Genomic DNA, 15,092 nt, shown 5'->3' on the forward strand with positions numbered 1-15,092 from the left:
GTTGGTTCTACAAGTAGAGGTATTGGCGGCGATGGTAGATCTGACGTTGATTTTGTTGGTGGATGGTGGTGGTGGCAGTTGTGGTGTTGGCGAGTGTGGTCGCAAGTAGCGGTAGTTTTGGTGGTGATGAACCAATTATTTGGTTACACGTGACCAAGTATTAAACTGTAACCTTAAAATTTGATAACTTGTGACTAAAATATAATTTGTGACCAACAAATGTGAAAATCTGTGAGCGATAATAGATTGTGACTTGTAATTTTTTTGATTTGTGACTAATGAAATAAATTCTAACCTATAAAAAAATTTATTTGTACCTCAAAATAATTTGTGATCTCGAAATAACATGTGACCAATTAATTTGACAATATGTGCTCAGTACAAAAAGTTGTGACTTATAATTATGTATATGCGACCATTAATTGTATATTCGTGACTTTATTAAATTTAATTAATATATATATTTTTAATTAATTAGTTAATACCTGAGTTTTGCATTTTGAAACTTGACACCTGAAAATTGAATTTGTCATACTTAACCCCTGACTTTTGAATTTTTCCCTAAATGTTGTCCTAGATTACAGTGTAGCAGAAATTACATGTCTTACCCCTATTTTGTTTACTAATTCAAATTTTACATTTTCACATTTTTTATCCTATAAATACTGTATTTTAGCAAGTAAAAATGAAATGTCATAAACAACATCGTTCCTACAATCAAATACTTAACTAGCCTTTGTCACCCCTCCAACTACGCAAAATCAAATACACCAAATTTATCATCCAAAATTCCCAAATTAACGTGGAACCATCCAAACTTTCTCAAAATCATAGTATCTCATTCGTTCAAAATCAAAATCAAAATCAAAATCAAAACTATGATAACCCTAAAAATTTCAAAACATCACAAAGACTTCTCATCTTCTTATCTCAGTCCCTTTTACTTCAATTTGACATGATTAACATGACAAAATATAGTACACAAAAGTTGTTGAAATACCAAATGTGACAAAAAATACAGTATGTAATCTACCATATATATCATCAATTTGACATAACATCAAAACAAAATATGATTGATTGATGTAACAAAATATTATATATGCAACCACTAATTATACAAGATTCACATAAAAACATATCATGATTTGCAACATTCTATTTCACATAAATTACATAATATTACTTCTTTAAACATGCCATAATTGCTATAGAATATACAATATGATACGAAAATAAACATTATATACATTTTTAAGTAAGAATGCATTTGAAATAGTTAATTAGTGAAGAATGTGTGGTTAAAAATTAAGAAAAGATTTTAATTTTACTTGTAATATTATTTTTATGAAAAATGTGTGGTTGAAAAATATATTTTGACAAAAATGAGTATCAAACAAGAGCTAAGATATTACAAGTTATATTATAGCAACACGACGTCTTATAATATATTGCTTTACATCTTGAAAAAAATAAAATCAATTTTTAGATATTAAGTTTCAAAATGCAAAATTCAGGTTTTTATTTTGTTGGAGTTGTAAATAATAATATTGTCAAATTAAATTAACACACCCACCCCCACTTCACTAGTCGGATCTACTCACTGCAGACATCCCGTCGTGACTTCATCTTAGTGGTGATCTTTGCCACAACAATGATTGAGTTCGTCGACGACTAAGACTGATTGAAAACCAGCTCCTGGTATAATTCACAAGGTATTTGTCGGAGCAAATAACTTGAATTCTCGTCACCGAAATTTGGTTAAGTAAATTTGTGAGCAGTCCCAATCGACTAAGGTAGAAGAAATCAATGATATGTGATCAAAATCCTTGAATTTGTAACATGTGACTTGATCCAATGGCCTATAATCAAATCTTTTGGATCTGTGACATGTTACCGGAGCTAATGGTCTGTGACCAACTTGAATCCGTGACTTGTGACCTATGCACTTGACATGTGACCTATGATCTGATTTAATGGTCTGTTAACAAATCTTTTGAAATTGTGAACAGTGACTAATACACTTTGACATATGCCCCGTTATGTGATCGTGATCTGATCCAACGGGAGGTGAACAAATCTCTTGGATATATTACTTGTGACCTGATTCAATGGCATGTCACCAAATCCCTTGAACATATGACATGTGACCCGTGCACTTTGACATCTCACATATTCAATAGATTTGGTCACGAAAACTCAATTGACTATGACATACACACAACTACCATCACCACCTGTGGATATTGATCCTCCACCAACATTTCACCATATCCACCACTACTATCGCACTACCACCATCACCACTAACAATCTAACAATCAAGTAAATCACCAATGCCAAAACTCCTATAAAATTCAAATCGGAGGCACATTGTTGCAATCGAGCACAACGGCCGTTGTGAGTGGCGACTGTAATGCCCAAAAATCTATTTCATTTTTTATATATATAAAAATAGACCTAAAGGGTTATCAAAAATCTTCTTTATCTAAATTTAAGCGAAATTTTACTTTTTTGAAATTTGATCGATAAATCAATAATGATAAACTAGCAATTTAAGTGAAAATTTTTAAATTAAGAGGTTGTCTGGTACCAATTTTTTGGGGGGACAAAAGGATTTTTATGACCGTTGTAGCCAAAATTCTTGACCAATTTTCTCACATGTGGGACCCAGCTGAGGAAAAAAAGGTAACAAAAATGATTTTTTTTTTTTTTTTTTTTTAAGGGTCTTTAAGCTAGAGCAGACATGTCCTAAACAAAATCTTGAAATATTACGACTTCAAATCATTAGTTTAAATGGAATATAGAATGTCAAATGCTCGAACAAAAAAAAAAAAACTACAAAGTAACGTGCATAAAATTTAACATAAAGTTTTTCTTCAAATTAAAAATTGGCAGTTATCATTTTTAGAAATTTTATTTGGCGACCCTATAAGCATACTCGATCAACTTTCGCACGTACACGCGATCCGTTCTAATCTGAAATGTTATTGTAAGAGTGAGTATTTTGAAAACACTTAATAAAAATACATGCATATTTTTATTATCATGATATAAATATAAATTGACATAACATACCGACATTCTTAGATTTAGAGTAAACTAGTCACGATATCTAATAGCTTAAGGAATTTCTTAAAAATTCCTATATCTCGTAGGATTTACATATTTGATTTAGTGTTTTATCTCGTAGGATTTAACATAGAAATCGATCCAAAGGCTTAAAAGAGTATTTCATACCAAAATTTATATAAACACCAAGAAAATGAGAATTTACCATATTTGCACTATGTATTCTTACCTCAATGACACCAAAATAAAATTTGAAAATATAGATTGTAGAATAATAGTAAAATAAATTATCTCAAATAGATTTATGTGTGTAAAATTTATAGGAAGTGGACTTGTGTTTTTTCTTGGAAAAATACACTCTAATCAGATCACTTGCATTTGCATATATATATATATATATATTCTGGCACGTTACACGTAACCCAAGTCATATAAAGCCGCATTTCAATTTTAACATTTAAATTCCAACGCATTTTGAGGTAAATCATAAATGGAATATTTATGAGATTAATTAAATTAATCATTATCATATTTAATGAACTAATTATGCCTAAGGTTTTGTTTTATTATTTTATTATATTTTATATTTATTAATATTTTGTTTATTAATAAAATATAAAATTTAGAATACTTTCTCTCTATCAGAATAATTCAGGTGTAAATAGACTAAGAGCCTGTTTGGGAGTGATTTTGAGAATTGATTTTTTGACCATTAGAAGAAAAGTGAGGTCCACCTGTGAGAGAAGAAGTCAAATATGACGGCTGAAATAGTGAAATAACGGTCAAAAAAATAATTTTTTGAGAGAAAAAATCACTCCCAGACATGCTCTAAAAATATTTATTCTTGAGCCCAATTTACACTATTTATTCGAGCTACAAAATGAGTATAGTATTGATATATTTTATCAACTTTTAAAATACTTAAATATTTGACTCAAATAATTTACGATAAATATTAAAAAAATGCAGTAAGCAAATAAAATTTTTATGCAAATAAGTGAGTCAAGTTTATTATTATAACTTTTGGATTTTAATATGATGACATGGCTAGACATGAACTATTCCACTTGCTAAATGACTGACATTAAATTTAGTTCATGTGAAATAGTAAATAAAAATTCGAGGTGTTACAACTACAGTGGAGTGGCAACGATGATAGGGCGATAAGCCCAAAGCCAGATCGCAGTTGCCCAACACCAAATCTAAAGTTTGACAAATTTGGAGCATTGGCGGCATTTCTTTTGGATCAAACTCGTCCGAAACTATGTTGGAATCTTGATTTTCTGACTGGTTGCCGTTGCACGGAACTTAGATCACTGCCACAACATTCATTGCGCAGCGCTCAGCTACTGAGCACCGTTCGCTGCTGTGCACGACCTTGCTAGTCGGAACTCCGGTGATAAAAAGAGAAAATCATAACTCAGGCGAATGGTGCAAGACTAGCCGAAGAGTGAAAAATGAGAGAGAGAGATGATTTTTTAATTTTGATTAATACCTAATTTTAGAATTGTCATTTATAAATGCTCGTGGTATAAAAAAAAAAAAGGTTGAACCCCAACCTTAAGGGCCCCCACCGACCCTGCCCTGGGCTATCGTGGAGGAGGTAAATCGCAGGATGTGCCTCCCAAGAGCTAGGGTGGAGAGCATATGGATAGGTCAAGGCTGTTAACCCATATGGTAACTCCCGCTTGCAACAAAGCCAATTCTACCTTGTGGGGAATCGAACTCTGCACACTGCCGCGCTGAACCCTATCCGCCCTCGCCTTTGCCACTGGGAGATATGCCCTGGGGGCATAAATGCTCGTGGTATAATTTCCACATAAGGTTATCCATGCCTAATCTATTTTCATATTATCCATTCATTAATAGATTAGTCCCACTTGACGGAAATGTCCGCTTCTCCGAGGAAATTCATACAAGGCACATTTATCTTGCTGACTATGACCGTCTAAAATTAAAATGCATAAAATTATAATTATTAAAATGTCTCCTTATTATTCCTTACTAAACCAAAAGTCATAACATTAGACCTAGGAAAAAGTTTTTAGGGCATTCGTAAGCTTCTGTTTGGTTACGAATTTATAATTCATAAATTCAATTAAAATCAAACATTGATTTTCAATCATAATTCATAACTATTGTCAATTATTACCCATATATTTTTAGAACTCACGATTATTGACTTAGTATTTGTAAGGATTTTATTGTATTGACGATTCTTTAGACAAATGACTAATATAAAAAGTTGTGAAAGTCAAGAAGTCAATTAAAATTGTACAGATGAAATCAATATTAGGATTCGAGTTTGGAACAAGGATGAAAGAGTCGCCGGATTTACGCTAGCTTATCGCCCATTTAAGCTTGAACGAAAAAATAGAAATACTATCGCCCGCCCGTCGCTCATCGCTCGCTCGAGCGACAGACCGATCGCTAGTCGAACGCTCTAACGATGGTATCACATGTAAAGCTCTAGTTCGCGTTTTTCAAGAGTTTTATTCGGTCCATGCTAACTAATTGCCTTCTACTATATATACCCAAGACCTAACATGTTTTGTGTGTGGTGGTTCATTATATTTCTTTTTCATAAAATCATGCAGATATTCAAGAACACAATCAAGTCTTCGTGCTTGTTTGGTAGAGATTTTGACAATTGATTTTTTCACTGTTAGAAATAAAGTAGATCCTACCCGTGAGAGAAGAATTCAAAAATGACAGTTGAAATTGTGAAATAACGATCAAAAAATTGATTTTAATTGACTTTTAAACTGTACCAAACAAGCTCAGATTAATCTTTGATTCTTGAATTCATACAACCATAACTTTCAGAAAAACATCAAGTTCACATAATCCAAAAACACACACTTCTTATACACATACAAAAAGGTACTTTTTCAATAGCTTTTAAAGGTTATCGAAAATTGAAAGAGGTTGGCCTACAAGCACAAGAAAAGTACAAGAACAAGGTGTTCTTGGTGATTTACAGGAGATAGACAATTTCAAAAGATCGAGAACAGGTATGAGTGAAGCATGTTCCAGCGGGTTTTCGAGATTACAAGAATTAAATCGGCGAGTCCAATGAGTTTTCTAGATTAGATCATATTGGAAGTTTATATTGTTTATAGTAGAGGTTATTGACTTGGTTATGGAGTTTTGCCCAATTGGGTTTCTCCGTCACCAATTGTTGTTTTCTTTATTGTTTTCATATTACAAATTGTAGCAGTTCAACATATAATAAATTGACGTGATTGATTAACCATTTGGAAATAGTTAAAAAGTAATTTGTTGCTATTAATTGTATAAATTTGTCAAAGGGAGACTAATGTGGGCAATACTAGAGTAATCGTCGAGGAGAAGCAGCACTTGCCATGCCAAACCGCCCAACAAATTTATTTATTATTTTTAAAATTAAAAAGCTGCAAGAGAAAGTGAAAATTTTCCCTTCCAAAAATGGAAGAGGAAGATGGATCTATTTGGCCTTCCGAATCCATGGATTCAACCGAAGAGAAAGTGAACGTTAAACGGGAAGGCTTCTGCCCATACTTTAAATGTCATTTGAAATTTGGCAGTGTCCTTTTTTTTTTCCCTCCATTTATTGATCCCTTATTTCTTATTTTTCTTGAAGTCTTGTGAGTGCTGCAACATGTTGATGAACTCTGTCACTGTTTAAAGCTTATTTCGGAAGTGTTTATAGATAATTTAACATAAAAACGAGTGGTGGATAAGTGACTCACGAAATGTGTGAATAAAAAGTGATTAAATCCAAACGCAGGTTAAAGATTCTAATTTCTCTAATTCAATATCTAATGGCCTATCAAAACAATACTATATAGGAACTGAAGAGAAGAAACTTATCATGAATATGGGAGAATCAGCCACCTGTTGACAGTCCATTTAACAGGTTGTGGCCAACCATGGAAGGTGGAATCTCTCCCACTATGTCAAAATCCAATACTTAAACTAAGTTTATTTTATTGAGTGTTAGACAGACTTCAAAGCGAAGGATTCTAACTGCACATGTTGTTGGTAAATAAGGGGTTGGAGAAGAAACAACAACAAAATTATGGAAATAAAATGAATAGAAATCACGAAATACGTCAAGAATGAATTTGAGGCTTGAACACGGGATCGTTGTCCTCAAATTATATTTGCCCCCTCTCCAGATGCTTAAGGGTGTTATGGCAAATGATTTGAAGGATTTTAACAAGCCTTGATGCAAAAAATAACAAAGCACGAGAAATTTTCCGTCAAATCTTGATGAACACAATAAAGAAGAAATGAATATGAGTTATAGCATGAATTTGATTAATTGTGAAACAATATATGTATTTCTTGTTTGTAATTATGTTTGTATTGATCATTTATCACCTATTTATAGGCCTCAATCAATACATCACGAAATGATGTCAAAACAAGATGAAAAGTGGCAACTTTTAATCCAAAACGGCTCCCAAGTTTCAAATTGAAAAATCAGCCAACGGCTATATTTTAACACTATACATACACATAGTATAAACCGTGCGTACGCATAGTAGAAGCAAAATAAATTCTGATTTTGCCAAAGTACATCTCGCGTACGCAAAAAAATAAGTCTGTGCGTACGCATAGGCAAAAATCAAAATTTTCATTTTTCAATTTCTTTTGATTCTACTAATTCCACAATTGAGTCCAACAATTAGTCAATTATCATTCCATTGATTTTGAACAAATATTCAACAATCCCCCACTTGTTCAAAATCAATAAGATCACATATTCAAAAAGACGACACTTTATGCATAATGATTAAATATCTTTCAATTTGAATCTAACCATAGTGTAATTCAAATAAAGTAAAGTCAGAATTAGAGGTAGCATGGAAGTTTTGAACCAATTATTCCTTGTGACAATATCGGTAAGAACACACACATAAGTATCACGTGTTCTCAAGTTCCTCAACTCGCTTAGCGCTTTAATGGCCTTGCGCTCATCCTATTCGATAAACTTTTAAGAGAAAAACTCGATCTCGAGGCGGCACCACCTCAAAGTTAGTCTAGGTGAAGTTCTTCCGGTACCTTTGTTACTTTTAGAGGTACCTGTGTTTTAGCACTGAACTTCATTAAGAGCTTTAAGCTCAATCCTCACTTCAGTAACAACCAGCATTATTTAATTAGGATAGGGTCATTGCGGATTTGAACAATGTTGCAACCATCCACATATCGAATGACTTGTTGTTACCCTTTGAACCCGTGGATTACTTTTTGAGTAATGACAGGTAGGGTTGCCGTCATTGGTGGATATTTTTAGTTAAGAAGTTTCAACTCCATCCTACTCGAAGTAGACGCCACTAAATCTCTATTTAGTAGTTTAGTTAAAGATCCGCTAAATTCTCAATTGACCTTACATAATTTAGGGAAATTATTCTATCTTTGATTAATTTTCTTATGTTGTCATGTCTCAGACTCATATGTTTCCATTGTATATCTCGTTATATGCCTTTGCTAACATGGCTTGACTATCACACATGATAGGTATTGAAGAGATATTCTTCGATCCCAAAGGTATCTCATATAAGAGATCCTTAAACCACTCAGCCTCTTTTCCGGTATCCGATAAAGCTACAAATTTAGATTCCATAATCGAGTGAGTTATACATGTTTGTTTCTTTGATTTCCAAGAAATAGCACCCCCTCTAAGAGTGAATACCCAACCCAAAGTGGATTTACTTTCACCTGTACTAGATATCCAACTAGTATCGCTAAATCCTTCCAATATAGTCGAGAATTTAGTATATGGTAGGCCCAAGTTCTTAGTTTTCTTTAAATATCCAAGAACTCTCACAATAGCCTTCTAATGATCATTACTCGGATTACTAGTAAACCTACTAAGTTTACTTATTACATAAGTTATATCCAGTCTTGTGCATTGAACAGTATACATAAGACTCCCTATAGCACTTGCATATTCCAATTGAGTAATCGCCCTTCCGTCATTCTTTATTAGTTTTGAACTTGGATCAATCGGGGTACTACATTCTTTTATGTTCAAATGTTTGAACTTATTTATCATATTCTCAATATAATGTGATTGACTTAGATAGTAACACCTACTAGTCTTTGTGACTTTGATACCTAAAATGGTATCCACTTGTCCAAGATCCTTCATCTTGAATGTGGAAGAAGGAAAGCTGTTTGTTTCTTCTATTTCGTCCATGTAATTACTCATAATTAGCATGTCGTCAACATACAAGCATATAAATGTCACATAATCATCACAAACTTTAGAATATAAACATTTATCAACGCTATTATGTTTAAACCCGAATGATATTATTGCTAAGTCAAACTTCTCATGCCATTTCTTTGGTGCTTGCTTTAGACCATATAAAGATTTCACCAACTTGCACACTTTATGTTCATTTTCAGGTAGGGCAAACCCTTCGGGTTGTTCCATATAGACCTCCTCATCAAGATCTCCGTTTAGGAATGCCATCTTGACATCCGTTTTATGAACATACAAGTTATATATTGAAGCTAAAGCGAATAATATCCTAATCGATATTATTCTAGCTATTAGTGTATGAGTTTCAAAATAGTCGATTCCTTCCTTTTGTCGATATCCTTTGGCTACTAATCTAGCCTTAAAGGTATTTAAGGATCCATCAACAATGTATTTTCTCCTAAATACCCATTTGCATCTAATAGGCTTGGATCCCCGTGGTAAATCAACAAGTTCTCAAGTATTATTGGACATTATGGAATCTATTTCGTCCTTAATTGCATCTTTCCAAAAGGTGCTATCACGAGAAGCCATAGCTTCTTTATAAGTCTTAGGGTTGGTTTCAACTTGTAGAACAAAAGGAATTGTTCTCACAACATTCAACTCATTTCCCTCTACTAAGTAAAAGGAGATAAGTTGAGAATCGATTTCATCCAATCCCAAAGACTTCTCAACCCGAGTTCTATTGCTTCTTTGTGGTTCACTAGACTCGTCAACATCTTTAGAAGATATTTCATCATGTGTTCCACTTGAGCTAGGGATATTTTCAAGATTTTCCCTCAATTCATTATCCGAAGATAACGAATCCTCAAAGAACTCCACATCGTTGGATTCGATAATCACATTGGACTCCAAATTTAGTAATCTATAAGATTTGCTATTGTTTGCATATCTAACAAAGGCACATTTAATGCCTCTTGAACCCAATTTGGTCCTATTAGGATTCATGTTCTTGTAATAGGCAAGACACCTCCACACTTTAAAGTATCCAATGTTTGGTTTTCTTCCTTTCCACAATTCATAAGAAGAAACCTTAGCATATTTTGAAGGAATCCTATTAAGTATTCTACTTGCACTTAATAAAACTTCACCCTACAAGTTAAATGGCAACTTAGTATGAATAAGCATGACATTTATCATTTCTACAAATGTTCTATTCTTTCTTTCAGCCAAGCCATTTTGTTCGGGTGTCTTAGGTGCGGAACATTGATGAATAATTTCATATTGTTCACAAAACAAATTAAAATCATTGGAAAAGTATTCACCACCTCTGTCACTCCTTAAAATTTTAATTTTCTTTCCTAGATAATTTTCAACATCATTCTTGTATGTCTTAAACATGTCAAAGGCTTCATTTTTATGTTTTATCAAATAAATGTAAGTATATCTAGAAAAGTCATCTATAAAGGTTATGAAATATTTATTTTCACCTCTAGTTAACATACTATTAAGTTCACATATATCAATATGAATTAATTCTAAAATACTAGAAGTTCTCTTAACACTTTGATATTGTTTTTTAATCATCTTAGATTCTACACATATTTTGCATTTATGTTCATCATTTTCATCATATGAGATCAAGTCATATTTTTTCATGCGTTTCATTGTATTTCTATCAACATGACCTAATCTAACATGCCATAATGAAAATAAATTCACAACATAAACAAAATTACTTTTATTCATTTCATTGTCAACGGTATATAATTTGACCATTCCTTCACACGAATAGTCTTTTCCAATAAATTTCCCAATAAACACATTTGATGCCCGATTTTTTCAAGAGATTGTCACTAAATAGGTTCCTATTCATATCCAAAATATGTAGTACATTAGTTAGAGTAACGATTTTTCCAGAAGTGAAGATAATGTCTACACTTCCTTTTCCAAACATCTTAGACCGCATCTTGTTACCCATTTGAATCTCTTGTTCTTCATCCACTTCTTGATAAGATTTGAACAAAAATTTATCATATGATACATGTACCGTAGCACAAGTATCATACCACCACCGGGGAACATTTCCTTTGATTACGTTTACTTCACTTATGGTGGCTAAAATTTTGTCATCTTGGATGGAATTCACTTTGGCCTCGAAGTTATTTTGTTTTCGGTGCGTACAATCCTTGGCGTAGTGACCAGATTTTTCATACACAAAGCAACCTCCTTTTGTCTTCTTCTTGGACTTGTTAAAGTTCCTAGAAGGCTTCTTTTTGTTGGATTTTGCCGACAGTTCTATTTTTTCCACAGCATTTGCTTTAGAAGATCCCTCATGAGAATTTTCAGTTTTATCACGTATTCTCGACTCCTCTTCGATTCGAAGATGCTTTTGTAATTGTTCCAAAGTATAATCTTCGGAACTATGCATGATCTTCTTCCGGTATCCTTTCCAAGTTCCGGGAAGTTTGACAATTATAGCCCCCACTTAAAAGGTCTCCGGTATATCAATTTTTACCGCCTTTAATTTGTTGAAAATCACTTGCAACTCATGCACTTCGGGAATAAGGGGGATATTTTCTAAGAATTTAAAATCAAAATACTTAGAAATCAAAAATTTCTTTGTACCTTCTTCTTCCGCCTTGTACTTACTTTTCAATGCTTCCCAGATTTCTTTTGCCGAAGTTGTATTGGTGTATAGATCATACAAACGATCCGACAATGCATTCAAGATGTGGCCACGACAAATCAATTCATCTTCTTGGCATTTTTGTCTCTCAGTTTTGATTGTTTCGGATTCTCCATTTGTTGGTTCCGGCAAAGGAGGCGAATTTGGATCAAGAATATAAAAAATCTTCAACGCCGTTAGGAGGAATTTCAACTTGTCTTGCCACCGCGTGAAGTTAGTCCTGTCAAAACGATCCAATCTAACCAGATCTTGATTCACGAATTTGATGGTTGCCATAGTTGTATCATTCTCTATCGCAAAGTATAGTTTGAGATTGTTGGTAAATAAGGGTTGGAGAAGAAACAACAACAAAATTATGGAAATAAAATGAATAGAAATCACGAAATACGTCAAAAATGAATTTGAGGCTTGAACACGGGATTGTTGTGCTCAAACTATATTTGCCCCCTCTTCAGATGCTTAAGGGTGCTATGACAAATGGTTTGAAGGATTTTAACCAGCCTTGATGCAGAAAATAACAAAGCACGAGAAATTTTTTGCCAAATCTTGATGAACACAATAAAAAAGAAATGAATAAGAGTTATAGCATGGATTTGATTAATTGTGGAACAATGTATGTATTTCTTGTTTGTAATTATGTTTGTATTAATCATTTATCACCTATTTATAGGCCTCAATTAATACATCACGAAATGGTGCCAAAACAAGATGAAAAGTGGCAACTTTTAATCCAAAATGGCTCCCAAGTTTCAAATTGAAAAATCAGCCAACGACTATATTTTAATATTATGCGTACGTATAGTATAAACCGCGTACGCATAGTAGAAACAAAATCAATTCTGATTTTGTCAAAGCATATCTGCGTACGCAAAAAAATAAGCTTGTGCGTACGCATAAACAAAAATCAAAATTTTCATTTTTCAATTTCTTTTTATTCTATCAATTCCACAATTGAGTCCAACAATTAATTCATTATCATTCCATTGATTTTGAACAAATATTCAACATATGTTCCATGGGAATTGTTCAGAGGGAAAACTATGCACACTGAGTTGTAATAAAGTGCAGTACTGTATAATATAAGACGATTGGTTAGTACTCAGAAAAATAAACTTAAGTTGTTCATTATACTATCTAATGCTGTACTAAGACAAGTTTATTTGAACCAGAAGAATTTCTAGATATGTATATATAAAAGGGTTTTTGCGTGAGTGAAGTTTTTAGTTTATTTTGTCATTGATGCACGAATATTTTGTTGACTGTCTCGAATGCATAATCGAGAAGTGGAACTTGTTTTGAAGCTATCAAAACTTCGCTGTCTTTCCTTCACGCAAAGCTGTGTGAGTGTGGCGTGTTGAATGGACCCTAACAAGTTTCTTACTGTGGAAACGCGAGTTTGAACAGGCGTGCATTCGTGTGTGTATATCTACACGAAGATAGATAATCTCGATTAGAGATATTAAAATTTTCAGTCTGATTTAGTTACTTTGGATCTTTTAATAGATTTAACAATGAACAGAACATAATCTATATTTTCTTCCATGCGGTAAGGAGCACCTCGATGATCGGCCGAGAAAAATGTCCATATGAAAATAAATTCATGAAGTACTGATACCTTATTTATATGCATTTTTTGCATAGTTTTGAAGAAGATGAATCTGTTCAACTATCAAAGTCGAGGGAAAACGTGTACTAGGGGGAACATAAGAGAAACTCTTATTCAAATGTAGGATTCACATGTCTGCCAATTATATTATTAAATCTTACAATTTCTTTCTAATTTTAAAAACATAAAAATAGGAAATAAAAGCATAGAAAATTAAGTGAAAGGAAAAAAGATGGATTCAGTATCCTGCATGACTCACTGTAAGACAGATCTGAACAAGATTAAAAAAGAACCCTATAATGGCTGTCTACGCACAACTTGCACATGAAACAAGCTGTCTCCATGAATACATAGTTTAATTTTTAGATAAGATGATTCAGTATCATGTGCTCGAGTCATGTTTCGTTATCATATGTCTAGTTAGATATTAGGTCCCTCTTTGGTAAAAATTAAAATCTAGATTTTAGTCTAAATCAAAATCAACGACTAATTTTAACCGTGCATTTTATGGGATCACAACTTTTCAAGCACATGTTTCATCAACTTTTATTAAAATCTAAAAAAAAATTATTTTAATCCCCACAAAACAAAACAGGGGCTGGTCAGCTTGTGGTCACAGTCTAATTTTGATGACTCCAGCGCTCAACCATGTTTCAGACTCGAGTAGTCCACGATATCGTCTCTAAGAGCTTAAACTGTGAGACAAAGTGGTTCAAGAGTCTCTTATATAAAGGCTTAGCACATTGCTGGCAAAGTGTACAGTTGACCTGAAAGAGAATACTCTCCCATGGCATGCTTAAACCTACTCAAGAAAGAGCAACAACAGGGCCTCTACAATCCAAGAATCTCATTCTCCAATGATTTTGCTGATCCTCAACCAGTGATGAAGCAGGAAAACAGCTACAGAGAAGCCCCCATCTCGTCCGATTTCGAGTTTTCTATCTCTAATTACCCCATGGTTTCCGCAGATGAGCTTATCTCCAACGGCAAATTGTTGCCTTTGAAGGAAAATTGCAGTAAAACTATCACCCTTAGAGATGAACTCCTTGTTGATGATGATGACTAGGAGAATGTATCACCAAGATTAGCTAAAGGTACAAGTCTTTGGAAGGAGCTAAAAAGGTCTCACATTGTACCTAAGAAAGCTGTTAAAAGTGGAGTTATGGAAAGAACTGATGATCTATTCCATAAGCAGATTTATGCCAACTTGAAAGGTAAACAGGGGATCTTTTCGCAATTGGTTCGCTTCTTTTTCTTAATAATTTTTTTGGGTCAACTACATAAATCGTTTTTGTCGATTCATTACGTACGGTTTTTAATAACGGTTTGATTTACACGGTACAGGATCCAACTGGCGAAGATGATTTGCTGGATTTAGGGAGAGAAAAAAAAAATCTTATGACGGAGTTTGGATAAATGCTAACATAATTTATCTGCGACACGCGGTATTGGGTTATGCTAAAGATGTGTTCGGTCACAGAGGTTATCAGCCTTTCTGTTTCTTTAGCATAATCCTGAGGTATTTGTGTTGA

General features: G+C 33.4%; 1 long non-coding RNA gene across 1 annotated transcript; it reads left to right on the top strand.

The window, feature by feature from the left end:
- Window positions 1-14,162: 14,162 nt before the first annotated feature.
- On the top strand, window positions 14,163-14,943 carry LOC111391239. The gene is made up of 2 exons (XR_002702089.1): window positions 14,163-14,774; window positions 14,905-14,943. It is a non-coding gene; the product is annotated as an uncharacterized LOC111391239 (long non-coding RNA).
- The last annotated feature ends 149 nt before the right edge of the window (window positions 14,944-15,092 follow it).

The sequence above is a fragment of the Olea europaea genome, chromosome 3 (genome assembly GCF_002742605.1).
Source record: "Olea europaea var. sylvestris chromosome 3, O_europaea_v1, whole genome shotgun sequence".
Taxonomy (NCBI): domain Eukaryota; kingdom Viridiplantae; phylum Streptophyta; class Magnoliopsida; order Lamiales; family Oleaceae; genus Olea; species Olea europaea.